Source organism: Poecile atricapillus, chromosome 5 (genome assembly GCF_030490865.1).
Source record: "Poecile atricapillus isolate bPoeAtr1 chromosome 5, bPoeAtr1.hap1, whole genome shotgun sequence".
NCBI lineage: Eukaryota > Metazoa > Chordata > Aves > Passeriformes > Paridae > Poecile > Poecile atricapillus.
This window is the reverse complement of record NC_081253.1, coordinates 44,123,240-44,149,825: the sequence shown is the minus strand read 5'-3', so window position 1 is coordinate 44,149,825 and position 26,586 is coordinate 44,123,240.

Below are 26,586 nucleotides of genomic sequence, written 5' to 3'. Positions count from 1 at the left end.
CCTCTGGCAGTCTGAAAGCTTTGCGCACAAGCCGGATGCTAAGCGCCTTCCTTTGCCTTTTGGCAGTGCTCGTGCATTGCCAGCAGTAGGCGGGAATGGTCACTTACTCAGAGACACGTTTCGTTGTGCCCGTTGCTAAGCGCTCTGGAGCACTGTTTATGACGTAAGCGGAACACCTCTTGCCGTTCCATTCTCAGAGCTCCTGAGTTAAGTAATCTGCGACTCTTGGTGCGAATGATAGAGGAAAACATTTCCAATGTGTCTGGCAGGGAGAAACTGAACCTGGAGAACACCTTTGTCAGGACCTTGCACCTGCACCTTACACACACACAGATTTGCATCACATCTAAATGGCCAAGCTCTTTCTTAGACAAGTTGAAAGCTGCTGTCAGAAGGCTGTGCTCCTTGTCAGACGGAAGCAGCAGCACGCACATAGGAGTTTGGCAAGAACTAAAGAGCCACAGAAGAGCGTGGTCTAGCAAAATGAGGCAGGAAAAAGCATATCGCTACATGTGCCCTTGTTGTCACCTAACAACAGGTAGCAGCATAAACCAGATGCGGGTGAAGATCTTGCAGGCGACTTCTAACGTCAAATGAGCAAACGGTCTTACCACAGCTGCGGTCCTCTGGCAGTCTGAAAGCTTTGCGCACAAGCCGGATGCTAAGCACCTTCCTTTGCCTTTTGGCAGTGCTCGTGCATTGCCAGCACTAGGCGGGAATGGTCACTATCCCACAGACACGTTTCGTTGTGCCCGTTGCTAAGCGCTCTGGAGCACTGTTTATGACGTAAGCGGAACACCTCTTGCCGTTCCATTCTCAGAGCTCCTGAGTTAAGTAATCTGCTACTCTTGGTGCGAATGCCAGAGAAAAACATTTCCAATGTGTCTGGCAAGGAGAAACTGAACCTGGAGAACACCTTTGTCAGGAGCTTGCACCTGCACCTTAGACACACACAGATTTGCATCACATCTAAATGGCCAAGCTCTTTCTTAGACAAGTTGAAAGCTGCTGTCAGAAGGCTGTGCTCCTTGTCAGATGGAAGCAGCAGCACGCACATAGGAATTTGGAAAGCACTAAAGAGCCACAGAAGAGCGTGGCCTAGGAAAATGAGGCAGGAAAAACGCTACATGTGCCCTTGTTGTCGCCTAACAACAGGTAGCAGCATAAACCAGATGCGGGTGAAGATCTTGCAGGCGACATCTAACGTCAAATGAGCAAACGGGCTTACCACAGCTGCGGTCCTCTGGCAGTCTGAAAGCTTTGAGCACAAGCCGGATGCTAAGCGCCTTCCTTTGCCTTTTGGCAGTGCTCGTGCATTGCCAGCAGTAGGCGGGAATGGTCACTTACCCAGAGACACGTTTCGTTGTGCCCGTTGCTAAGCGCTCTGGAGCACTGTTTATGACGTAAGCGGAACACCTCTTGCCGTTCCATTCTCAGAGCTCCTGAGTTAAGTAATCTGCGACTCTTGGTGCGAATGATAGAGGAAAACATTTCCAATGTGTCTGGCAGGGAGAAACTGAATCTGGAGAACACCTTTGTCAGGAGCTTGCACCTGCACCTTAGACACACACAGATTTGCATCACATCTAAATGGCCAAGCTCTTTCTTAGACAAGTTGAAAGCTGCTGTCAGAAGGCTGTGCTCCTTGTCAGATGGAAGCAGCAGCACACACATAGGAGTTTGGAAAGCACTAAAGAGCCACAGAAGAGCGTGGCCTAGGAAAATGAGGCAGGAAAAACGCTACATGTGCCCTTGTCGCCTAACAACAGGTAGCAGCATAAACCAGATGCGGGTGAAGATCTTGCAGGCGACATCTAACGTCAAATGAGCAAACGGGCTTACCACAGCTGCGGTCCTCTGGCAGTCTGAAAGCTTTGCGCACAAGCTGGATGCTAAGCGCCTTCCTTTGCCTTTTGGCAGTGCTCGTGCATTGCCAGCACTAGGCGGGAATGGTCACTATCTTACAGACACGTTTCGTTGTGCCCGTTGCTAAGCGCTCTGGAGCACTGTTTATGACGTAAGCGGAACACCTCTTGCCGTTCCATTCTCAGAGCTCCTGAGTTAAGTAATCTGCGACTCTTGGTGCGAATGCCAGAGGAAAACATTTCCAATGTGTCTGGCAAGGAGAAACTGAACCTGGAGAACACCTTTGTCAGGAGCTTGCACCTGCACCTTAGACACACACAGATTTGCATCACATCTAAATGGCCAAGCTCTTTCTTAGACAAGTTGAAAGCTGCTGTCAGAAGGCTGTGCTCCTTGTCAGATGGAAGCAGCAGCACGCACATAGGAGTTTGGCAAGAAATAAAGAGCCACAGAAGAGCGTGGTCTAGCAAAATGATGCAGGAAAAAGCATATCGCTACATGTGCCCTTGTTGTCGCCTAACAACAGGTAGCAGCATAAACCAGATGCGGGTGAAGATCTTGCAGGCGACTTCTAACGTCAAATGAGCAAACGGGCTTACCACAGCTGCGGTCCTCTGGCAGTCTGAAAGCTTTGCGCACAAGCCGGATGCTAAGCACCTTCCTTTGCCTTTTGGCAGTGCTCGTGCATTGCCAGCACTAGGCGGGAATGGTCACTATCTTACAGACACGTTTCGTTGTGCCCGTTGCTAAGCGCTCTGGAGCACTGTTTATGACGTAAGCGGAACACCTCTTGCCGTTCCATTCTCAGAGCTCCTGAGTTAATCAAACTGAGACTCTTGGTGCGAATGATAGAGGAAAACATTTCCAATGTGTCTGGCAAGGAGAAACTGAACCTGGAGAACACCTTTGTCAGGAGCTTGCACCTGCACCTTAGACACACACAGATTTGCATCACATCTAAATGGCCAAGCTCTTTCTTAGACAAGTTGAAAGCTGCTGTCAGAAGGCTGTGCTCCTTGTCAGATGGAAGCAGCAGCACGCACATAGGAGTTTGGCAAGAACTAAAGAGCCACAGAAGAGCGTGGTCTAGCAAAATGAGGCAGGAAAAACGCTACATGTGCCCTTGTTGTCGCCTAACAACAGGTAGCAGCATAAACCAGATGCGGGTGAAGATCTTGCAGGCGACATCTAACGTCAAATGAGCAAACGGGCTTACCACAGCTGCGGTCCTCTGGCAGTCTGAAAGCTTTGCGCACAAGCCGGATGCTAAGCGCCTTCCTTTGCCTTTTGGCAGTGCTCGTGCATTGCCAGCACTAGGCGGGAATGGTCACTATCTTACAGACACGTTTCATTGTGCCCGTTGCTAAGCGCTCTGGAGCACTGTTTATGACGTAAGCGGAACACCTCTTGCCGTTCCATTCTCAGAGCTCCTGAGTTAATCAAACTGAGACTCTTGGTGCGAATGATAGAGGAAAACATTTCCAATGTGTCTGGCAAGGAGAAACTGAACCTGGAGAACACCTTTGTCAGGAGCTTGCACCTGCACCTTAGACACACACAGATTTGCATCACATCTAAATGGCCAAGCTCTTTCTTAGACAAGTTGAAAGCTGCTGTCAGAAGGCTGTGCTCCTTGTCAGATGGAAGCAGCAGCACGCACATAGGAGTTTGGCAAGAACTAAAGAGCCACAGAAGAGCGTGGTCTAGCAAAATGAGGCAGGAAAAACGCTACATGTGCCCTTGTTGTCGCCTAACAACAGGTAGCAGCATAAACCAGATGCGGGTGAAGATCTTGCAGGCGACTTCTAACGTCAAATGAGCAAACGGTCTTACCACAGCTGCGGTCCTCTGGCAGTCTGAAAGCTTTGCGCACAAGCCGGATGCTAAGCGCCTTCCTTTGCCTTTTGGCAGTGCTCGTGCATTGCCAGCAGTAGGCGGGAATGGTCACTATCTTACAGACACGTTTCGTTGTGCCCGTTGCTAAGCGCTCTGGAGCACTGTTTATGACGTAAGCGGAACACCTCTTGCCGTTCCATTCTCAGAGCTCCTGAGTTAATCAAACTGAGACTCTTGGTGCGAATGATAGAGGAAAACATTTCCAATGTGTCTGGCAAGGAGAAACTGAACCTGGAGAACACCTTTGTCAGGAGCTTGCACCTGCACCTTAGACACACACAGATTTGCATCACATCTAAATGGCCAAGCTCTTTCTTAGACAAGTTGAAAGCTGCTGTCAGAAGGCTGTGCTCCTTGTCAGATGGAAGCAGCAGCACGCACATAGGAGTTTGGCAAGAACTAAAGAGCCACAGAAGAGCGTGGTCTAGCAAAATGAGGCAGGAAAAATGCTACATGTGCCCTTGTTGTCGCCTAACAACAGGTAGCAGCATAAACCAGATGCGGGTGAAGATCTTGCAGGCGACATCTGACATCAAATGAGCAAACGGGCTTACCACAGCTGCGGTCCTCTGGCAGTCTGAAAGCTTTGCGCACAAGCCGGATGCTAAGCGCCTTCCTTTGCCTTTTGGCAGTGCTCGTGCATTGCCAGCACTAGGCGGGAATGGTCACTTACTCAGAGACACGTTTCGTTGTGCCCGTTGCTAAGCGCTCTGGAGCACTGTTTATGACGTAAGCGGAACACCTCTTGCCGTTCCATTCTCAGAGCTCCTGAGTTAAGTAATCTGCGACTCTTGGTGCGAATGATAGAGGAAAACATTTCCAATGTGTCTGGCAGGGAGAAACTGAACCTGGAGAACACCTTTGTCAGGAGCTTGCACCTGCACCTTACACACACACAGATTTGCATCACATCTAAATGGCCAAGCTCTTTCTTAGACAAGTTGAAAGCTGCTGTCAGAAGGCTGTGCTCCTTGTCAGATGGAAGCAGCAGCACGCACATAGGAGTTTGGCAAGAACTAAAGAGCCACAGAAGAGCGTGGTCTAGCAAAATGAGGCAGGAAAAAGCATATCGCTACATGTGCCCTTGTTGTCACCTAACAACAGGTAGCAGCATAAACCAGATGCGGGTGATGATCTTGCAGGCGACTTCTAACGTCAAATGAGCAAGCGGGCTTACCACAGCTGCGGTCCTCTGGCAGTCTGAAAGCTTTGCGCACAAGCCGGATGCTAAGCACCTTCCTTTGCCTTTTGGCAGTGCTCGTGCATTGCCAGCACTAGGCGGGAATGGTCACTATCCCAGAGACACGTTTCGTTGTGCCCGTTGCTAAGCGCTCTGGAGCACTGTTTATGACGTAAGCGGAACACCTCTTGCCGTTCCATTCTCAGAGCTCCTGAGTTAAGTAATCTGCTACTCTTGGTGCGAATGCCAGGGAAAAACATTTCCAATGTGTCTGGCAAGGAGAAACTGAACCTGGAGAACACCTTTGTCAGGAGCTTGCACCTGCACCTTAGACACACACAGATTTGCATCACATCTAAATGGCCAAGCTCTTTCTTAGACAAGTTGAAAGCTGCTGTCAGAAGGCTGTGCTCCTTGTCAGATGGAAGCAGCAGCGCGCACATAGGAATTTGGAAAGCACTAAAGAGCCACAGAAGAGCGTGGCCTAGGAAAATGAGGCAGGAAAAACGCTACATGTGCCCTTGTTGTCGCCTAACAACAGGTAGCAGCATAAACCAGATGCGGGTGAAGATCTTGCAGGCGACATCTAACGTCAAATGAGCAAACGGGCTTACCACAGCTGCGGTCCTCTGGCAGTCTGAAAGCTTTGCGCACAAGCCGGATGCTAAGCGCCTTCCTTTGCCTTTTGGCAGTGCTCGTGCATTGCCAGCACTAGGCGGGAATGGTCACTATCCCACAGACACGTTTCGTTGTGCCCGTTGCTAAGCGCTCTGGAGCACTGTTTATGACGAAAGCGGAACACCTCTTGCCGTTCCATTCTCAGAGCTCCTGAGTTAATCAAACTGAGACTCTTGGTGCGAATGATAGAGGAAAACATTTCCAATGTGTCTGGCAAGGAGAAACTGAACCTGGAGAACACCTTTGTCAGGAGCTTGCACCTGCACCTTAGACACACACAGATTTGCATCACATCTAAATGGCCAAGCTCTTTCTTAGACAAGTTGAAAGCTGCTGTCAGAAGGCTGTGCTCCTTGTCAGATGGAAGCAGCAGCACGCACATAGGAGTTTGGCAAGAACTAAAGAGCCACAGAAGAGCGTGGTCTAGCAAAATGAGGCAGGAAAAACGCTACATGTGCCCTTGTTGTCGCCTAACAACAGGTAGCAGCATAAACCAGATGCGGGTGAAGATCTTGCAGGCGACATCTGACATCAAATGAGCAAACGGGCTTACCACAGCTGCGGTCCTCTGGCAGTCTGAAAGCTTTGCGCACAAGCCGGATGCTAAGCGCCTTCCTTTGCCTTTTGGCAGTGCTCGTGCATTGCCAGCAGTAGGCGGGAATGGTCACTTACTCAGAGACACGTTTCGTTGTGCCCGTTGCTAAGCGCTCTGGAGCACTGTTTATGACGTAAGCGGAACACCTCTTGCCGTTCCATTCTCAGAGCTCCTGAGTTAAGTAATCTGCGACTCTTGGTGCGAATAATAGAGGAAAACATTTCCAATGTGTCTGGCAAGGAGAAACTGAACCTGGAGAACACCTTTGTCAGGAGCTTGCACCTGCACCTTACACACACACAGATTTGCATCACATCTAAATGGCCAAGCTCTTTCTTAGACAAGTTGAAAGCTGCTGTCAGAAGGCTGTGCTCCTTGTCAGATGGAAGCAGCAGCACGCACATAGGAGTTTGGCAAGAACTAAAGAGCCACAGAAGAGCGTGGTCTAGCAAAATGAAACAGGAAAAAGCATATAGCTACATGTGCCCTTGTTGTCGCCTAACAACAGGTAGCAGCATAAACCAGATGCGGGTGAAGATCTTGCAGGCGACTTCTAACGTCAAATGAGCAAACGGGCTTACCACAGCTGCGGTCCTCTGGCAGTCTGAAAGCTTTGCGCACAAGCCGGATGCTAAGCACCTTCCTTTGCCTTTTGGCAGTGCTCGTGCATTGCCAGCACTAGGCGGGAATGGTCACTATCTTACAGACACGTTTCGTTGTGCCCGTTGCTAAGCGCTCTGGAGCACTGTTTATGACGTAAGCGGAACACCTCTTGCCGTTCCATTCTCAGAGCTCCTGAGTTAATCAAACTGAGACTCTTGGTGCGAATGATAGAGGAAAACATTTCCAATGTGTCTGGCAAGGAGAAACTGAACCTGGAGAACACCTTTGTCAGGAGCTTGCACCTGCACCTTAGACACACACAGATTTGCATCACATCTAAATGGCCAAGCTCTTTCTTAGACAAGTTGAAAGCTGCTGTCAGAAGGCTGTGCTCCTTGTCAGATGGAAGCAGCAGCACGCACATAGGAGTTTGGCAAGAACTAAAGAGCCACAGAAGAGCGTGGTCTAGCAAAATGAGGCAGGAAAAAGCATATCGCTACATGTGCCCTTGTTGTCACCTAACAACAGGTAGCAGCATAAACCAGATGCGGGTGATGATCTTGCAGGCGACTTCTAACGTCAAATGAGCAAGCGGGCTTACCACAGCTGCGGTCCTCTGGCAGTCTGAAAGCTTTGCGCACAAGCCGGATGCTAAGCACCTTCCTTTGCCTTTTGGCAGTGCTCGTGCATTGCCAGCACTAGGCGGGAATGGTCACTATCCCACAGACACGTTTCGTTGTGCCCGTTGCTAAGCGCTCTGGAGCACTGTTTATGACGTAAGCGGAACACCTCTTGCCGTTCCATTCTCAGAGCTCCTGAGTTAAGTAATCTGCTACTCTTGGTGCGAATGCCAGGGAAAAACATTTCCAATGTGTCTGGCAAGGAGAAACTGAACCTGGAGAACACCTTTGTCAGGAGCTTGCACCTGCACCTTAGACACACACAGATTTGCATCACATCTAAATGGCCAAGCTCTTTCTTAGACAAGTTGAAAGCTGCTGTCAGAAGGCTGTGCTCCTTGTCAGATGGAAGCAGCAGCACGCACATAGGAATTTGGAAAGCACTAAAGAGCCACAGAAGAGCGTGGCCTAGGAAAATGAGGCAGGAAAAACGCTACATGTGCCCTTGTTGTCGCCTAACAACAGGTAGCAGCATAAACCAGATGCGGGTGAAGATCTTGCAGGCGACATCTAACGTCAAATGAGCAAACGGGCTTACCACAGCTGCGGTCCTCTGGCAGTCTGAAAGCTTTGCGCACAAGCCGGATGCTAAGCGCCTTCCTTTGCCTTTTGGCAGTGCTCGTGCATTGCCAGCACTAGGCGGGAATGGTCACTATCCCACAGACACGTTTCGTTGTGCCCGTTGCTAAGCGCTCTGGAGCACTGTTTATGACGAAAGCGGAACACCTCTTGCCGTTCCATTCTCAGAGCTCCTGAGTTAATCAAACTGAGACTCTTGGTGCGAATGATAGAGGAAAACATTTCCAATGTGTCTGGCAAGGAGAAACTGAACCTGGAGAACACCTTTGTCAGGAGCTTGCACCTGCACCTTAGACACACACAGATTTGCATCACATCTAAATGGCCAAGCTCTTTCTTAGACAAGTTGAAAGCTGCTGTCAGAAGGCTGTGCTCCTTGTCAGATGGAAGCAGCAGCACGCACATAGGAGTTTGGCAAGAACTAAAGAGCCACAGAAGAGCGTGGTCTAGCAAAATGAGGCAGGAAAAACGCTACATGTGCCCTTGTTGTCGCCTAACAACAGGTAGCAGCATAAACCAGATGCGGGTGAAGATCTTGCAGGCGACATCTGACATCAAATGAGCAAACGGGCTTACCACAGCTGCGGTCCTCTGGCAGTCTGAAAGCTTTGCGCACAAGCCGGATGCTAAGCGCCTTCCTTTGCCTTTTGGCAGTGCTCGTGCATTGCCAGCAGTAGGCGGGAATGGTCACTTACGCAGAGACACGTTTCGTTGTGCCCGTTGCTAAGCGCTCTGGAGCACTGTTTATGACGTAAGCGGAACACCTCTTGCCGTTCCATTCTCAGAGCTCCTGAGTTAAGTAATCTGCGGCTCTTGGTGCGAATGCCAGAGGAAAACATTTCCAATGTGTCTGGCAAGGAGAAACTGAACCTGGAGAACACCTTTGTCAGGAGCTTGCACCTGCACCTTAGACACACACAGATTTGCATCACATCTAAATGGCCAAGCTCTTTCTTAGACAAGTTGAAAGCTGCTGTCAGAAGGCTGTGCTCCTTGTCAGATGGAAGCAGCAGCACGCACATAGGAGTTTGGCAAGAACTAAAGAGCCACAGAAGAGCGTGGTCTAGCAAAATGAAACAGGAAAAAGCATATAGCTACATGTGCCCTTGTTGTCGCCTAACAACAGGTAGCAGCATAAACCAGATGCGGGTGAAGATCTTGCAGGCGACTTCTAACGTCAAATGAGCAAACGGGCTTACCACAGCTGCGGTCCTCTGGCAGTCTGAAAGCTTTGCGCACAAGCCGGATGCTAAGCACCTTCCTTTGCCTTTTGGCAGTGCTCGTGCATTGCCAGCACTAGGCGGGAATGGTCACTATCTTACAGACACGTTTCGTTGTGCCCGTTGCTAAGCGCTCTGGAGCACTGTTTATGACGTAAGCGGAACACCTCTTGCCGTTCCATTCTCAGAGCTCCTGAGTTAATCAAAGTGAGACTCTTGGTGCGAATGATAGAGGAAAACATTTCCAATGTGTCTGGCAAGGAGAAACTGAACCTGGAGAACACCTTTGTCAGGAGCTTGCACCTGCACCTTAGACACACACAGATTTGCATCACATCTAAATGGCCAAGCTCTTTCTTAGACAAGTTGAAAGCTGCTGTCAGAAGGCTGTGCTCCTTGTCAGATGGAAGCAGCAGCACGCACATAGGAGTTTGGCAAGAACTAAAGAGCCACAGAAGAGCGTGGTCTAGCAAAATGAGGCAGGAAAAACGCTACATGTGCCCTTGTTGTCGCCTAACAACAGGTAGCAGCATAAACCAGATGCGGGTGAAGATCTTGCAGGCGACATCTGACATCAAATGAGCAAACGGGCTTACCAGAGCTGCGGTCCTCTGGCAGTCTGAAAGCTTTGCGCACAAGCCGGATGCTAAGCGCCTTCCTTTGCCTTTTGGCAGTGCTCGTGCATTGCCAGCACTAGGCGGGAATGGTCACTTACCCAGAGACACGTTTCGTTGTGCCCGTTGCTAAGCGCTCTGGAGCACTGTTTATGACGTAAGCGGAACACCTCTTGCCGTTCCATTCTCAGAGCTCCTGAGTTAAGTAATCTGCGACTCTTGGTGCGAATGATAGAGGAAAACATTTCCAATGTGTCTGGCAGGGAGAAACTGAACCTGGAGAACACCTTTGTCAGGAGCTTGCACCTGCACCTTAGACACACACAGATTTGCATCACATCTAAATGGCCAAGCTCTTTCTTAGACAAGTTGAAAGCTGCTGTCAGAAGGCTGTGCTCCTTGTCAGATGGAAGCAGCAGCACGCACATAGGAATTTGGAAAGCACTAAAGAGCCACAGAAGAGCGTGGCCTAGGAAAATGAGGCAGGAAAAACGCTACATGTGCCCTTGTTGTCGCCTAACAACAGGTAGCAGCATAAACCAGATGCGGGTGAAGATCTTGCAGGCGACATCTAACGTCAAATGAGCAAACGGGCTTACCACAGCTGCGGTCCTCTGGCAGTCTGAAAGCTTTGCGCACAAGCCGGATGCTAAGCGCCTTCCTTTGCCTTTTGGCAGTGCTCGTGCATTGCCAGCACTAGGCGGGAATGGTCACTATCCCACAGACACGTTTCGTTGTGCCCGTTGCTAAGCGCTCTGGAGCACTGTTTATGACGAAAGCGGAACACCTCTTGCCGTTCCATTCTCAGAGCTCCTGAGTTAATCAAACTGAGACTCTTGGTGCGAATGATAGAGGAAAACATTTCCAATGTGTCTGGCAAGGAGAAACTGAACCTGGAGAACACCTTTGTCAGGAGCTTGCACCTGCACCTTAGACACACACAGATTTGCATCACATCTAAATGGCCAAGCTCTTTCTTAGACAAGTTGAAAGCTGCTGTCAGAAGGCTGTGCTCCTTGTCAGATGGAAGCAGCAGCACGCACATAGGAGTTTGGCAAGAACTAAAGAGCCACAGAAGAGCGTGGTCTAGCAAAATGAGGCAGGAAAAACGCTACATGTGCCCTTGTTGTCGCCTAACAACAGGTAGCAGCATAAACCAGATGCGGGTGAAGATCTTGCAGGCGACATCTGACATCAAATGAGCAAACGGGCTTACCAGAGCTGCGGTCCTCTGGCAGTCTGAAAGCTTTGCGCACAAGCCGGATGCTAAGCGCCTTCCTTTGCCTTTTGGCAGTGCTCGTGCATTGCCAGCAGTAGGCGGGAATGGTCACTTACCCAGAGACACGTTTCGTTGTGCCCGTTCCTAAGCGCTCTGGAGCACTGTTTATGACGTAAGCGGAACACCTCTTGCCGTTCCATTCTCAGAGCTCCTGAGTTAAGTAATCTGCGACTCTTGGTGCGAATGCCAGAGGAAAACATTTCCAATGTGTCTGGCAGGGAGAAACTGAACCTGGAGAACACCTTTGTCAGGAGCTTGCACCTGCACCTTACACACACACAGATTTGCATCACATCTAAATGGCCAAGCTCTTTCTTAGACAAGTTGAAAGCTGCTGTCAGAAGGCTGTGCTCCTTGTCAGATGGAAGCAGCAGCACGCACATAGGAGTTTGGCAAGAACTAAAGAGCCACAGAAGAGCGTGGTCTAGCAAAATGAAACAGGAAAAAGCATATAGCTACATGTGCCCTTGTTGTCGCCTAACAACAGGTAGCAGCATAAACCAGATGCGGGTGAAGATCTTGCAGGCGACTTCTAACGTCAAATGAGCAAACGGGCTTACCACAGCTGCGGTCCTCTGGCAGTCTGAAAGCTTTGCGCACAAGCCGGATGCTAAGCACCTTCCTTTGCCTTTTGGCAGTGCTCGTGCATTGCCAGCACTAGGCGGGAATGGTCACTATCTTACAGACACGTTTCGTTGTGCCCGTTGCTAAGCGCTCTGGAGCACTGTTTATGACGTAAGCGGAACACCTCTTGCCGTTCCATTCTCAGAGCTCCTGAGTTAATCAAACTGAGACTCTTGGTGCGAATGATAGAGGAAAACATTTCCAATGTGTCTGGCAAGGAGAAACTGAACCTGGAGAACACCTTTGTCAGGAGCTTGCACCTGCACCTTAGACACACACAGATTTGCATCACATCTAAATGGCCAAGCTCTTTCTTAGACAAGTTGAAAGCTGCTGTCAGAAGGCTGTGCTCCTTGTCAGATGGAAGCAGCAGCGCGCACATAGGAGTTTGGCAAGAACTAAAGAGCCACAGAAGAGCGTGGTCTAGCAAAATGATGCAGGAAAAAGCATATAGCTACATGTGCCCTTGTTGTCGCCTAACAACAGGTAGCAGCATAAACCAGATGCGGGTGAAGATCTTGCAGGCGACTTCTAACGTCAAATGAGCAAACAGGCTTACCACAGCTGCGGTCCTCTGGCAGTCTGAAAGCTTTGCGCACAAGCCGGATGCTAAGCACCTTCCTTTGCCTTTTGGCAGTGCTCGTGCATTGCCAGCACTAGGCGGGAATGGTCACTTACCCAGAGACACGTTTCGTTGTGCCCGTTGCTAAGCGCTCTGGAGCACTGTTTATGATGTAAGCGGAACACCTCTTGCCGTTCCATTCTCAGAGCTCCTGAGTTAAGTAATCTGCGACTCTTGGTGCGAATGATAGAGGAAAACATTTCCAATGTGTCTGGCAGGGAGAAACTGAATCTGGAGAACATCTTTGTCAGGAGCTTGCACCTGCACCTTAGACACACACAGATTTGCATCACATCTAAATGGCCAAGCTCTTTCTTAGACAAGTTGAAAGCTGCTGTCAGAAGGCTGTGCTCCTTGTCAGATGGAAGCAGCAGCACACACATAGGAGTTTGGCAAGAACTAAAGAGCCACAGAAGAGCGTGGCCTAGGAAAATGAGGCAGGAAAAACGCTACATGTGCCCTTGTTGTCGCCTAACAACAGGTAGCAGCATAAACCAGATGCGGGTGAAGATCTTGCAGGCGACATCTAACGTCAAATGAGGAAACGGGCTTACCACAGCTGCGGTCCTCTGGCAGTCTGAAAGCTTTGCGCACAAGCCGGATGCTAAGCGCCTTCCTTTGCCTTTTGGCAGTGCTCGTGCATTGCCAGCAGTAGGCGGGAATGGTCACTTACGCAGAGACACGTTTCGTTGTGCCCGTTGCTAAGCGCTCTGGAGCACTGTTTATGACGTAAGCGGAACACCTCTTGCCGTTCCATTCTCAGAGCTCCTGAGTTAAGTAATCTGCGACTCTTGGTGCGAATGCCAGGGAAAAACATTTCCAATGTGTCTGGCAAGGAGAAACTGAACCTGGAGAACACCTTTGTCAGGAGCTTGCACCTGCACCTTAGACACACACAGATTTGCATCACATCTAAATGGCCAAGCTCTTTCTTAGACAAGTTGAAAGCTGCTGTCAGAAGGCTGTGCTCCTTGTCAGATGGAAGCAGCAGCACGCACATAGGAGTTTGGCAAGAACTAAAGAGCCACAGAAGAGCGTGGTCTAGCAAAATGATGCAGGAAAAAGCATATAGCTACATGTGCCCTTGTTGTCGCCTAACAACAGGTAGCAGCATAAACCAGATGCGGGTGAAGATCTTGCAGGCGACTTCTGACATCAAATGAGCAAACGGGCTTACCACAGCTGCGGTCCTCTGGCAGTCTGAAAGCTTTGCGCACAAGCCGGATGCTAAGCGCCTTCCTTTGCCTTTTGGCAGTGCTCGTGCATTGCCAGCACTAGGCGGGAATGGTCACTTACCCAGAGACACGTTTCGTTGTGCCCGTTGCTAAGCGCTCTGGAGCACTGTTTATGACGTAAGCGGAACACCTCTTGCCGTTCCATTCTCAGAGCTCCTGAGTTAAGTAATCTGCTACTCTTGGTGCGAATGATAGAGGAAAACATTTCCAATGTGTCTGGCAGGGAGAAACTGAACCTGGAGAACACCTTTGTCAGGAGCTTGCACCTGCACCTTAGACACACACAGATTTGCATCACATCTAAATGGCCAAGCTCTTTCTTAGACAAGTTGAAAGCTGCTGTCAGAAGGCTGTGCTCCTTGTCAGACGAAAGCAGCAGCACGCACATAGGAGTTTGGCAAGCACTAAAGAGCCACAGAAGAGCGTGGTCTAGCAAAATGAGGCAGGAAAAAGCATATAGCTACATGTGCCCTTGTTGTCACCTAACAACAGGTAGCAGCATAAACCAGATGCGGGTGATGATCTTGCAGGAGACTTCTAACGTCAAATGAGCAAACGGGCTTACCACAGCTGCGGTCCTCTGGCAGTCTGAAAGCTTTGCGCACAAGCCGGATGCTAAGCGCCTTCCTTTGCCTTTTGGCAGTGCTCGTGCATTGCCAGCACTAGGCGGGAATGGTCACTATCCCACAGACACGTTTCGTTGTGCCCGTTGCTAAGCGCTCTGGAGCACTGTTTATGACGTAAGCGGAACACCTCTTGCCGTTCCATTCTCAGAGCTCCTGAGTTAATCAAACTGAGACTCTTGGTGCGAATGCCAGAGGAAAACATTTCCAATGTGTCTGGCAAGGAGAAACTGAACCTGGAGAACACCTTTGTCAGGAGCTTGCACCTGCACCTTAGACACACACAGATTTGCATCACATCTAAATGGCCAAGCTCTTTCTTAGACAAGTTGAAAGCTGCTGTCAGAAGGCTGTGCTCCTTGTCAGATGGAAGCAGCAGCACGCACATAGGAGTTTGGCAAGAACTAAAGAGCCACAGAAGAGCGTGGTCTAGCAAAATGAGGCAGGAAAAACGCTACATGTGCCCTTGTTGTCGCCTAACAACAGGTAGCAGCATAAACCAGATGTGGGTGAAGATCTTGCAGGCGACATCTGACATCAAATGAGCAAACGGGCTTACCACAGCTGCGGTCCTCTGGCAGTCTGAAAGCTTTGCGCACAAGCCGGATGCTAAGCGCCTTCCTTTGCCTTTTGGCAGTGCTCGTGCATTGCCAGCAGTAGGCGGGAATGGTCACTTACCCAGAGACACGTTTCGTTGTGCCCGTTGCTAAGCGCTCTGGAGCACTGTTTATGACGTAAGCGGAACACCTCTTGCCGTTCCATTCTCAGAGCTCCTGAGTTAAGTAATCTGCGACTCTTGGTGCGAATGATAGAGGAAAACATTTCCAATGTGTCTGGCAGGGAGAAACTGAATCTGGAGAACACCTTTGTCAGGAGCTTGCACCTGCACCTTAGACACACACAGATTTGCATCACATCTAAATGGCCAAGCTCTTTCTTAGACAAGTTGAAAGCTGCTGTCAGAAGGCTGTGCTCCTTGTCAGATGGAAGCAGCAGCACGCACATAGGAGTTTGGAAAGCACTAAAGAGCCACAGAAGAGCGTGGCCTAGGAAAATGAGGCAGGAAAAACGCTACATGTGCCCTTGTTGTCGCCTAACAACAGGTAGCAGCATAAACCAGATGCGGGTGAAGATCTTGCAGGCGACATCTAACGTCAAATGAGCAAACGGGCTTACCACAGCTGCGGTCCTCTGGCAGTCTGAAAGCTTTGCGCACAAGCCGGATGCTAAGCACCTTCCTTTGCCTTTTGGCAGTGCTCGTGCATTGCCAGCACTAGGCGGGAATGGTCACTATCCCACAGACACGTTTCGTTGTGCCCGTTGCTAAGCGCTCTGGAGCACTGATTATGACGTAAGCGGAACACCTCTTGCCGTTCCATTCTCAGAGCTCCTGAGTTAAGTAATCTGCTACTCTTGGTGCGAATGCCAGAGAAAAACATTTCCAATGTGTCTGGCAAGGAGAAACTGAACCTGGAGAACACCTTTGTCAGGAGCTTGCACCTGCACCTTAGACACACACAGATTTGCATCACATCTAAATGGCCAAGCTCTTTCTTAGACAAGTTGAAAGCTGCTGTCAGAAGGCTGTGCTCCTTGTCAGATGGAAGCAGCAGCACGCACATAGGAGTTTGGCAAGAACTAAAGAGCCACAGAAGAGCGTGGTCTAGCAAAATGAGGCAGGAAAAACGCTACATGTGCCCTTGTTGTCGCCTAACAACAGGTAGCAGCATAAACCAGATGCGGGTGAAGATCTTGCAGGCGACTTCTAACGTCAAATGAGCAAACGGGCTTACCACAGCTGCGGTCCTCTGGCAGTCTGAAAGCTTTGCGCACAAGCCGGATGCTAAGCACCTTCCTTTGCCTTTTGGCAGTGCTCGTGCATTGCCAGCAGTAGGCGGGAATGGTCACTTACCCAGAGACACGTTTCGTTGTGCCCGTTGCTAAGCGCTCTGGAGCACTGTTTATGACGTAAGCGGAACACCTCTTGCCGTTCCATTCTCAGAGCTCCTGAGTTAAGTAATCTGCGACTCTTGGTGCGAATGATAGAGGAAAACATTTCCAATGTGTCTGGCAAGGAGAAACTGAATCTGGAGAACACCTTTGTCAGGAGCTTGCACCTGCACCTTAGACACACACAGATTTGCATCACATCTAAATGGCCAAGCTCTTTCTTAGACAAGTTGAAAGCTGCTGTCAGAAGGCTGTGCTCCTTGTCAGATGGAAGCAGCAGCACGCACATAGGAGTTTGGCAAGAACTAAAGAGCCACAGAAGAGCGTGGTCTAGCAAAATGAGGCAGGAAAAAGCATATCGCTACATGTGCCCTTGTTGTCGCCTAACAACAGGTAGCAGCATAAACCAGATGCGGGTGAAGATCTTGCAGGCGACATCTAACGTCAAATGAGGAAACGGGCTTACCACAGCTGCGGTCCTCTGGCAGTCTGAAAGCTTTGCGCACAAGCCGGATGCTAAGCACCTTCCTTTGCCTTTTGGCAGTGCTCGTGCATTGCCAGCAGTAGGCGGGAATGGTCACTATCCCACAGACACGTTTCGTTGTGCCCGTTGCTAAGCGCTCTGGAGCACTGTTTATGACGTAAGCGGAACACCTCTTGCCGTTCCATTCTCAGAGCTCCTGAGTTAAGTAATCTGCGACTCTTGGTGCGAATAATAGAGGAAAACATTTCCAATGTGTCTGGCAAGGAGAAACTGAACCTGGAGAACACCTTTGTCAGGAGCTTGCACCTGCACCTTAGACACACACAGATTTGCATCACATCTAAATGGCCAAGCTCTTTCTTAGACAAGTTGAAAGCTGCTGTCAGAAGGCTGTGCTCCTTGTCAGATGGAAGCAGCAGCACGCACATAGGAGTTTGGAAAGCACTAAAGAGCCACAGAAGAGCGTGGCCTAGGAAAATGAGGCAGGAAAAACGCTACATGTGCCCTTGTTGTCGCCTAACAACAGGTAGCAGCATAAACCAGATGCGGGTGATGATCTTGCAGGCGACTTCTAACGTCAAATGAGCAAACGGGCTTACCACAGCTGCGGTCCTCTGGCAGTCTGAAAGCTTTGCGCACAAGCCGGATGCTAAGCGCCTTCCTTTGCCTTTTGGCAGTGCTCGTGCATTGCCAGCACTAGGCGGGAATGGTCACTATCCCACAGACACGTTTCGTTGTGCCCGTTGCTAAGCGCTCTGGAGCACTGTTTATGACGTAAGCGGAACACCTCTTGCCGTTCCATTCTCAGAGCTCCTGAGTTAAGTAATCTGCTACTCTTGGTGCGAATGCCAGAGAAAAACATTTCCAATGTGTCTGGCAAGGAGAAACTGAACCTGGAGAACACCTTTGTCAGGAGCTTGCACCTGCACCTTAGACACACACAGATTTGCATCACATCTAAATGGCCAAGCTCTTTCTTAGACAAGTTGAAAGCTGCTGTCAGAAGGCTGTGCTCCTTGTCAGATGGAAGCAGCAGCATGCACATAGGAGTTTGGAAAGCACTAAAGAGCCACAGAAGAGCGTGGCCTAGGAAAATGAGGCAGGAAAAACGCTACATGTGCCCTTGTTGTCGCCTAACAACAGGTAGCAGCATAAACCAGATGCGGGTGAAGATCTTGCAGGCGACATCTAACATCAAATGAGCAAACGGGCTTACCACAGCTGTGGTCCTCTGGCAGTCTGAAAGCTTTGCGCACAAGCCGGATGCTAAGCGCCTTCCTTTGCCTTTTGGCAGTGCTCGTGCATTGCCAGCAGTAGGCGGGAATGGTCACTTACCCAGAGACACGTTTCGTTGTGCCCGTTGCTAAGCGCTCTGGAGCACTGTTTATGACGTAAGCGGAACACCTCTTGCCGTTCCATTCTCAGAGCTCCTGAGTTAAGTAATCTGCGACTCTTGGTGCGAATGATAGAGGAAAACATTTCCAATGTGTCTGGCAGGGAGAAACTGAATCTGGAGAACACCTTTGTCAGGAGCTTGCACCTGCACCTTAGACACACACAGATTTGCATCACATCTAAATGGCCAAGCTCTTTCTTAGACAAGTTGAAAGCTGCTGTCAGAAGGCTGTGCTCCTTGTCACATGGAAGCAGCAGCACGCACATAGGAGTTTGGAAAGCACTAAAGAGCCACAGAAGAGCGTGGCCTAGGAAAATGAGGCAGGAAAAACGCTACATGTGCCCTTGTTGTCGCCTAACAACAGGTAGCAGCATAAACCAGATGCGGGTGAAGATCTTGCAGGCGACATCTAACGTCAAATGAGCAAACGGGCTTACCACAGCTGCGGTCCTCTGGCAGTCTGAAAGCTTTGCGCACAAGCCGGATGCTAAGCGCCTTCCTTTGCCTTTTGGCAGTGCTCGTGCATTGCCAGCAGTAGGCGGGAATGGTCACTTACCCAGAGACACGTTTCGTTGTGCCCGTTGCTAAGCGCTCTGGAGCACTGTTTATGACGTAAGCGGAACACCTCTTGCCGTTCCATTCTCAGAGCTCCTGAGTTAAGTAATCTGCGACTCTTGGTGCGAATGATAGAGGAAAACATTTCCAATGTGTCTGGCAAGGAGAAACTGAATCTGGAGAACACCTTTGTCAGGAGCTTGCACCTGCACCTTAGACACACACAGATTTGCATCACATCTAAATGGCCAAGCTCTTTCTTAGACAAGTTGAAAGCTGCTGTCAGAAGGCTGTGCTCCTTGTCAGATGGAAGCAGCAGCACGCACATAGGAGTTTGGAAAGCACTAAAGAGCCACAGAAGAGCGTGGCCTAGGAAAATGAGGCAGGAAAAACGCTACATGTGCCCTTGTTGTCGCCTAACAACAGGTAGCAGCATAAACCAGATGCGGGTGAAGATCTTGCAGGCGACATCTAACGTCAAATGAGCAAACGGGCTTACCACAGCTGCGGTCCTCTGGCAGTCTGAAAGCTTTGCGCACAAGGCGGATGCTAAGCGCCTTCCTTTGCCTTTTGGCAGTGCTCGTGCATTGCCAGCACTAGGCGGGAATGGTCACTATCCCACAGACACGTTTCGTTGTGCCCGTTGCTAAGCGCTCTGGAGCACTGTTTATGACGTAAGCGGAACACCTCTTGCCGTTCCATTCTCAGAGCTCCTGAGTTAAGTAATCTGCGACTCTTGGTGCGAATGCCAGAGAAAAACATTTCCAATGTGTCTGGCAGGGAGAAACTGAACCTGGAGAACACCTTTGTCAGGAGCTTGCACCTGCACCTTAGACACACACAGATTTGCATCACATCTAAATGGCCAAGCTCTTTCTTAGACAAGTTGAAAGCTGCTGTCAGAAGGCTGTGCTCCTTGTCAGATGGAAGCAGCAGCACGCACATAGGAGTTTGGAAAGCACTAAAGAGCCACAGAAGAGCGTGGCCTAGGAAAATGAGGCAGGAAAAACGCTACATGTGCCCTTGTTGTCGCCTAACAACAGGTAGCAGCATAAACCAGATGCGGGTGAAGATCTTGCAGGCGACATCTAACATCAAATGAGCAAACGGGCTTACCACAGCTGCGGTCCTCTGGCAGTCTGAAAGCTTTGCGCACAAGCCGGATGCTAAGCGCCTTCCTTTGCCTTTTGGCAGTGCTCGTGCATTGCCAGCACTAGGCGGGAATGGTCACTTACCCAGAGACACGTTTCGTTGTGCCCGTTGCTAAGCGCTCTGGAGCACTGTTTATGACGTAAGCGGAACACCTCTTGCCGTTCCATTCTCAGAGCTCCTGAGTTAAGTAATCTGCGACTCTTGGTGCGAATGATAGAGGAAAACATTTCCAATATGTCTGGCAGGGAGAAACTGAATCTGGAGAACACCTTTGTCAGGAGCTTGCACCTGCACCTTAGACACACACAGATTTGCATCACATCTAAATGGCCAAGCTCTTTCTTAGACAAGTTGAAAGCTGCTGTCAGAAGGCTGTGCTCCTTGTCAGATGGAAGCAGCAGCACGCACATAGGAGTTTGGAAAGCACTAAAGAGCCACAGAAGAGCGTGGCCTAGGAAAATGAGGCAGGAAAAACGCTACATGTGCCCTTGTTGTCGCCTAACAACAGGTAGCAGCATAAACCAGATGCGGGTGAAGATCTTGCAGGCGACATCTAACGTCAAATGAGGAAACGGGCTTACCACAGCTGCGGTCCTCTGGCAGTCTGAAAGCTTTGCGCACAAGCCGGATGCTAAGCGCCTTCCTTTGCCTTTTGGCAGTGCTCGTGCATTGCCAGCAGTAGGCGGGAATGGTCACTTACCCAGAGACACGTTTCGTTGTGCCCGTTGCTAAGCGCTCTGGAGCACTGTTTATGACGTAAGCGGAACACCTCTTGCCGTTCCATTCTCAGAGCTCCTGAGTTAAGTAATCTGCTACTCTTGGTGCGAATGCCAGAGAAAAACATTTCCAATGTGTCTGGCAAGGAGAAACTGAACCTGGAGAACACCTTTGTCAGGAGCTTGCACCTGCACCTTAGACACACACAGATTTGCATCACATCTAAATGGCCAAGCTCTTTCTTAGACAAGTTGAAAGCTGCTGTCAGAAGGCTGTGCTCCTTGTCACATGGAAGCAGCAGCACGCACATAGGAGTTTGGCAAGAACTAAAGAGCCACAGAAGAGCGTGGTCTAGCAAAATGAGGCAGGAAAAAGCATATCGCTACATGTGCCCTTGTTGTCGCCTAACAACAGGTAGCAGCATAAACCAGATGCGGGTGAAGATCTTGCAGGCGACTTCTAACGTCAAATGAGCAAACGGGCTTACCACAGCTGCGGTCCTCTGGCAGTCTGAAAGCTTTGCGCACAAGCCGGATGCTAAGCACCTTCCTTTGCCTTTTGGCAGTGCTCGTGCATTGCCAGCAGTAGGCGGGAATGGTCACTTACCCAGAGACACGTTTCGTTGTGCCCGTTGCTAAGCGCTCTGGAGCACTGTTTATGACGTAAGCGGAACACCTCTTGCCGTTCCATTCTCAGAGCTCCTGAGTTAAGTAATCTGCGACTCTTGGTGCGAATGATAGAGGAAAACATTTCCAATGTGTCTGGCAAGGAGAAACTGAATCTGGAGAACACCTTTGTCAGGAGCTTGCACCTGCACCTTAGACACACACAGATTTGCATCACATCTAAATGGCCAAGCTCTTTCTTAGACAAGTTGAAAGCTGCTGTCAGAAGGCTGTGCTCCTTGTCAGATGGAAGCAGCAGCACGCACATAGGAGTTTGGCAAGAACTAAAGAGCCACAGAAGAGCGTGGTCTAGCAAAATGAGGCAGGAAAAAGCATATAGCTACATGTGCCCTTGTTGTCGCCTAACAACAGGTAGCAGCATAAACCAGATGCGGGTGAAGATCTTGCAGGCGACATCTAACGTCAAATGAGGAAACGGGCTTACCACAGCTGCGGTCCTCTGGCAGTCTGAAAGCTTTGCGCACAAGCCGGATGCTAAGCGCCTTCCTTTGCCTTTTGGCAGTGCTCGTGCATTGCCAGCAGTAGGCGGGAATGGTCACTTACCCAGAGACACGTTTCGTTGTGCCCGTTGCTAAGCGCTCTGGAGCACTGTTTATGACGTAAGCGGAACACCTCTTGCCGTTCCATTCTCAGAGCTCCTGAGTTAAGTAATCTGCGACTCTTGGTGCGAATAATAGAGGAAAACATTTCCAATGTGTCTGGCAAGGAGAAACTGAACCTGGAGAACACCTTTGTCAGGAGCTTGCACCTGCACCTTAGACACACACAGATTTGCATCACATCTAAATGGCCAAGCTCTTTCTTAGACAAGTTGAAAGCTGCTGTCAGAAGGCTGTGCTCCTTGTCAGATGGAAGCAGCAGCACGCACATAGGAGTTTGGAAAGCACTAAAGAGCCACAGAAGAGCGTGGCCTAGGAAAATGAGGCAGGAAAAACGCTACATGTGCCCTTGTTGTCGCCTAACAACAGGTAGCAGCATAAACCAGATGCGGGTGAAGATCTTGCAGGCGACATCTAACGTCAAATGAGGAAACGGGCTTACCACAGCTGCGGTCCTCTGGCAGTCTGAAAGCTTTGCGCACAAGCCGGATGCTAAGCGCCTTCCTTTGCCTTTTGGCAGTGCTCGTGCATTGCCAGCACTAGGCGGGAATGGTCACTTACCCAGAGACACGTTTCGTTGTGCCCGTTGCTAAGCGCTCTGGAGCACTGTTTATGACGTAAGCGGAACACCTCTTGCCGTTCCATTCTCAGAGCTCCTGAGTTAAGTAATCTGCGACTCTTGGTGCGAATGATAGAGGAAAACATTTCCAATGTGTCTGGAAGGGAGAAACTGAATCTGGAGAACACCTTTGTCAGGAGCTTGCACCTGCACCTTAGACACACACAGATTTGCATCACATCTAAATGGCCAAGCTCTTTCTTAGACAAGTTGAAAGCTGCTGTCAGAAGGCTGTGCTCCTTGTCAGATGGAAGCAGCAGCACGCACATAGGAGTTTGGAAAGCACTAAAGAGCCACAGAAGAGCGTGGCCTAGGAAAATGAGGCAGGAAAAACGCTACATGTGCCCTTGTTGTCGCCTAACAACAGGTAGCAGCATAAACCAGATGCGGGTGAAGATCTTGCAGGCGACATCTAACGTCAAATGAGCAAACGGGCTTACCACAGCTGCGGTCCTCTGGCAGTCTGAAAGCTTTGCGCACAAGCCGGATGCTAAGCGCCTTCCTTTGCCTTTTGGCAGTGCTCGTGCATTGCCAGCACTAGGCGGGAATGGTCACTATCCCACAGACACGTTTCGTTGTGCCCGTTGCTAAGCGCTCTGGAGCACTGTTTATGACGTAAGCGGAACACCTCTTGCCGTTCCATTCTCAGAGCTCCTGAGTTAAGTAATCTGCGACTCTTGGTGCGAATGATAGAGGAAAACATTTCCAATGTGTCTGGCAAGGAGAAACTGAATCTGGAGAACACCTTTGTCAGGAGCTTGCACCTGCACCTTACACACACACAGATTTGCATCACATCTAAATGGCCAAGCTCTTTCTTAGACAAGTTGAAAGCTGCTGTCAGAAGGCTGTGCTCCTTGTCACATGGAAGCAGCAGCACGCACATAGGAGTTTGGAAAGCACTAAAGAGCCACAGAAGAGCGTGGCCTAGGAAAATGAGGCAGGAAAAACGCTACATGTGCCCTTGTTGTCGCCTAACAACAGGTAGCAGCATAAACCAGATGCGGGTGAAGATCTTGCAGGCGACATCTAACATCAAATGAGCAAACGGGCTTACCACAGCTGCGGTCCTCTGGCAGTCTGAAAGCTTTGCGCACAAGCCGGATGCTAAGCGCCTTCCTTTGCCTTTTGGCAGTGCTCGTGCATTGCCAGCACTAGGCGGGAATGGTCACTTACCCAGAGACACGTTTCGTTGTGCCCGTTGCTAAGCGCTCTGGAGCACTGTTTATGACGTAAGCGGAACACCTCTTGCCGTTCCATTCTCAGAGCTCCTGAGTTAAGTAATCTGCGACTCTTGGTGCGAATGATAGAGGAAAACATTTCCAATATGTCTGGCAGGGAGAAACTGAATCTGGAGAACACCTTTGTCAGGAGCTTGCACCTGCACCTTAGACACACACAGATTTGCATCACATCTAAATGGCCAAGCTCTTTCTTAGACAAGTTGAAAGCTGCTGTCAGAAGGCTGTGCTCCTTGTCAGATGGAAGCAGCAGCACGCACATAGGAGTTTGGAAAGCACTAAAGAGCCACAGAAGAGCGTGGCCTAGGAAAATGAGGCAGGAAAAACGCTACATGTGCCCTTGTTGTCGCCTAACAACAGGTAGCAGCATAAACCAGATGCGGGTGAAGATCTTGCAGGCGACATCTAACGTCAAATGAGGAAACGGGCTTACCACAGCTGCGGTCCTCTGGCAGTCTGAAAGCTTTGCACACAAGCCGGATGCTAAGCGCCTTCCTTTGCCTTTTGGCAGTGCTCGTGCATTGCCAGCACTAGGCGGGAATGGTCACTTACCCAGAGACACGTTTCGTTGTGCCCGTTGCTAAGCGCTCTGGAGCACTGTTTATGACGTAAGCGGAACACCTCTTGCCGTTCCATTCTCAGAGCTCCTGAGTTAAGTAATCTGCGACTCTTGGTGCGAATAATAGAGGAAAACATTTCCAATGTGTCTGGCAAGGAGAAACTGAACCTGGAGAACACCTTTGTCAGGAGCTTGCACCTGCACCTTAGACACACACAGATTTGCATCACATCTAAATGGCCAAGCTCTTTCTTAGACAAGTTGAAAGCTGCTGTCAGAAGGCTGTGCTCCTTGTCAGATGGAAGCAGCAGCACGCACATAGGAGTTTGGAAAGCACTAAAGAGCCACAGAAGAGCGTGGCCTAGGAAAATGAGGCAGGAAAAACGCTACATGTGCCCTTGTTGTCGCCTAACAACAGGTAGCAGCATAAACCAGATGCGGGTGAAGATCTTGCAGGCGACATCTAACGTCAAATGAGCAAACGGGCTTACCACAGCTGCGGTCCTCTGGCAGTCTGAAAGCTTTGCGCACAAGCCGGATGCTAAGCGCCTTCCTTTGCCTTTTGGCAGTGCTCGTGCATTGCCAGCACTAGGCGGGAATGGTCACTTACCCAGAGACACGTTTCGTTGTGCCCGTTGCTAAGCGCTCTGGAGCACTGTTTATGACGTAAGCGGAACACCTCTTGCCGTTCCATTCTCAGAGCTCCTGAGTTAAGTAATCTGCGACTCTTGGTGCGAATGATAGAGGAAAACATTTCCAATGTGTCTGGCAAGGAGAAACTGAATCTGGAGAACACCTTTGTCAGGAGCTTGCACCTGCACCTTAGACACACACAGATTTGCATCACATCTAAATGGCCAAGCTCTTTCTTAGACAAGTTGAAAGCTGCTGTCAGAAGGCTGTGCTCCTTGTCAGATGGAAGCAGCAGCACGCACATAGGAGTTTGGCAAGAACTAAAGAGCCACAGAAGAGCGTGGTCTAGGAAAATGAGGCAGGAAAAACGCTACATGTGCCCTTGTTGTCGCCTAACAACAGGTAGCAGCATAAACCAGATGCGGGTGATGATCTTGCAGGCGACTTCTAACGTCAAATGAGCAAACGGGCTTACCACAGCTGCGGTCCTCTGGCAGTCTGAAAGCTTTGCGCACAAGCCGGATGCTAAGCGCCTTCCTTTGCCTTTTGGCAGTGCTCGTGCATTGCCAGCACTAGGCGGGAATGGTCACTTACCCAGAGACACGTTTCGTTGTGCCCGTTGCTAAGCGCTCTGGAGCACTGTTTATGACGTAAGCGGAACACCTCTTGCCGTTCCATTCTCAGAGCTCCTGAGTTAAGTAATCTGCGACTCTTGGTGCGAATGCCAGAGGAAAACATTTCCAATGTGTCTGGCAAGGAGAAACTGAACCTGGAGAACACCTTTGTCAGGAGCTTGCACCTGCACCTTAGACACACACAGATTTGCATCACATCTAAATGGCCAAGCTCTTTCTTAGACAAGTTGAAAGCTGCTGTCAGAAGGCTGTGCTCCTTGTCAGATGGAAGCAGCAGCACGCACATAGGAGTTTGGAAAGCACTAAAGAGCCACAGAAGAGCGTGGCCTAGGAAAATGAGGCAGGAAAAACGCTACATGTGCCCTTGTTGTCGCCTAACAACAGGTAGCAGCATAAACCAGATGCGGGTGAAGATCTTGCAGGCGACATCTAACGTCAAATGAGGAAACGGGCTTACCACAGCTGCGGTCCTCTGGCAGTCTGAAAGCTTTGCGCACAAGCCGGATGCTAAGCGCCTTCCTTTGCCTTTTGGCAGTGCTCGTGCATTGCCAGCAGTAGGTGGGAATGGTCACTTACCCAGAGACACGTTTCGTTGTGCCCGTTGCTAAGCGCTCTGGAGCACTGTTTATGACGTAAGCGGAACACCTCTTGCCGTTCCATTCTCAGAGCTCCTGAGTTAAGTAATCTGCTACTCTTGGTGCGAATAATAGAGGAAAACATTTCCAATGTGTCTGGCAAGGAGAAACTGAACCTGGAGAACACCTTTGTCAGGAGCTTGCACCTGCACCTTAGACACACACAGATTTGCATCACATCTAAATGGCCAAGCTCTTTCTTAGACAAGTTGAAAGCTGCTGTCAGAAGGCTGTGCTCCTTGTCAGATGGAAGCAGCAGCACGCACATAGGAGTTTGGAAAGCACTAAAGAGCCACAGAAGAGCGTGGCCTAGGAAAATGAGGCAGGAAAAACGCTACATGTGCCCTTGTTGTCGCCTAACAACAGGTAGCAGCATAAACCAGATGCGGGTGATGATCTTGCAGGCGACTTCTAACGTCAAATGAGCAAAC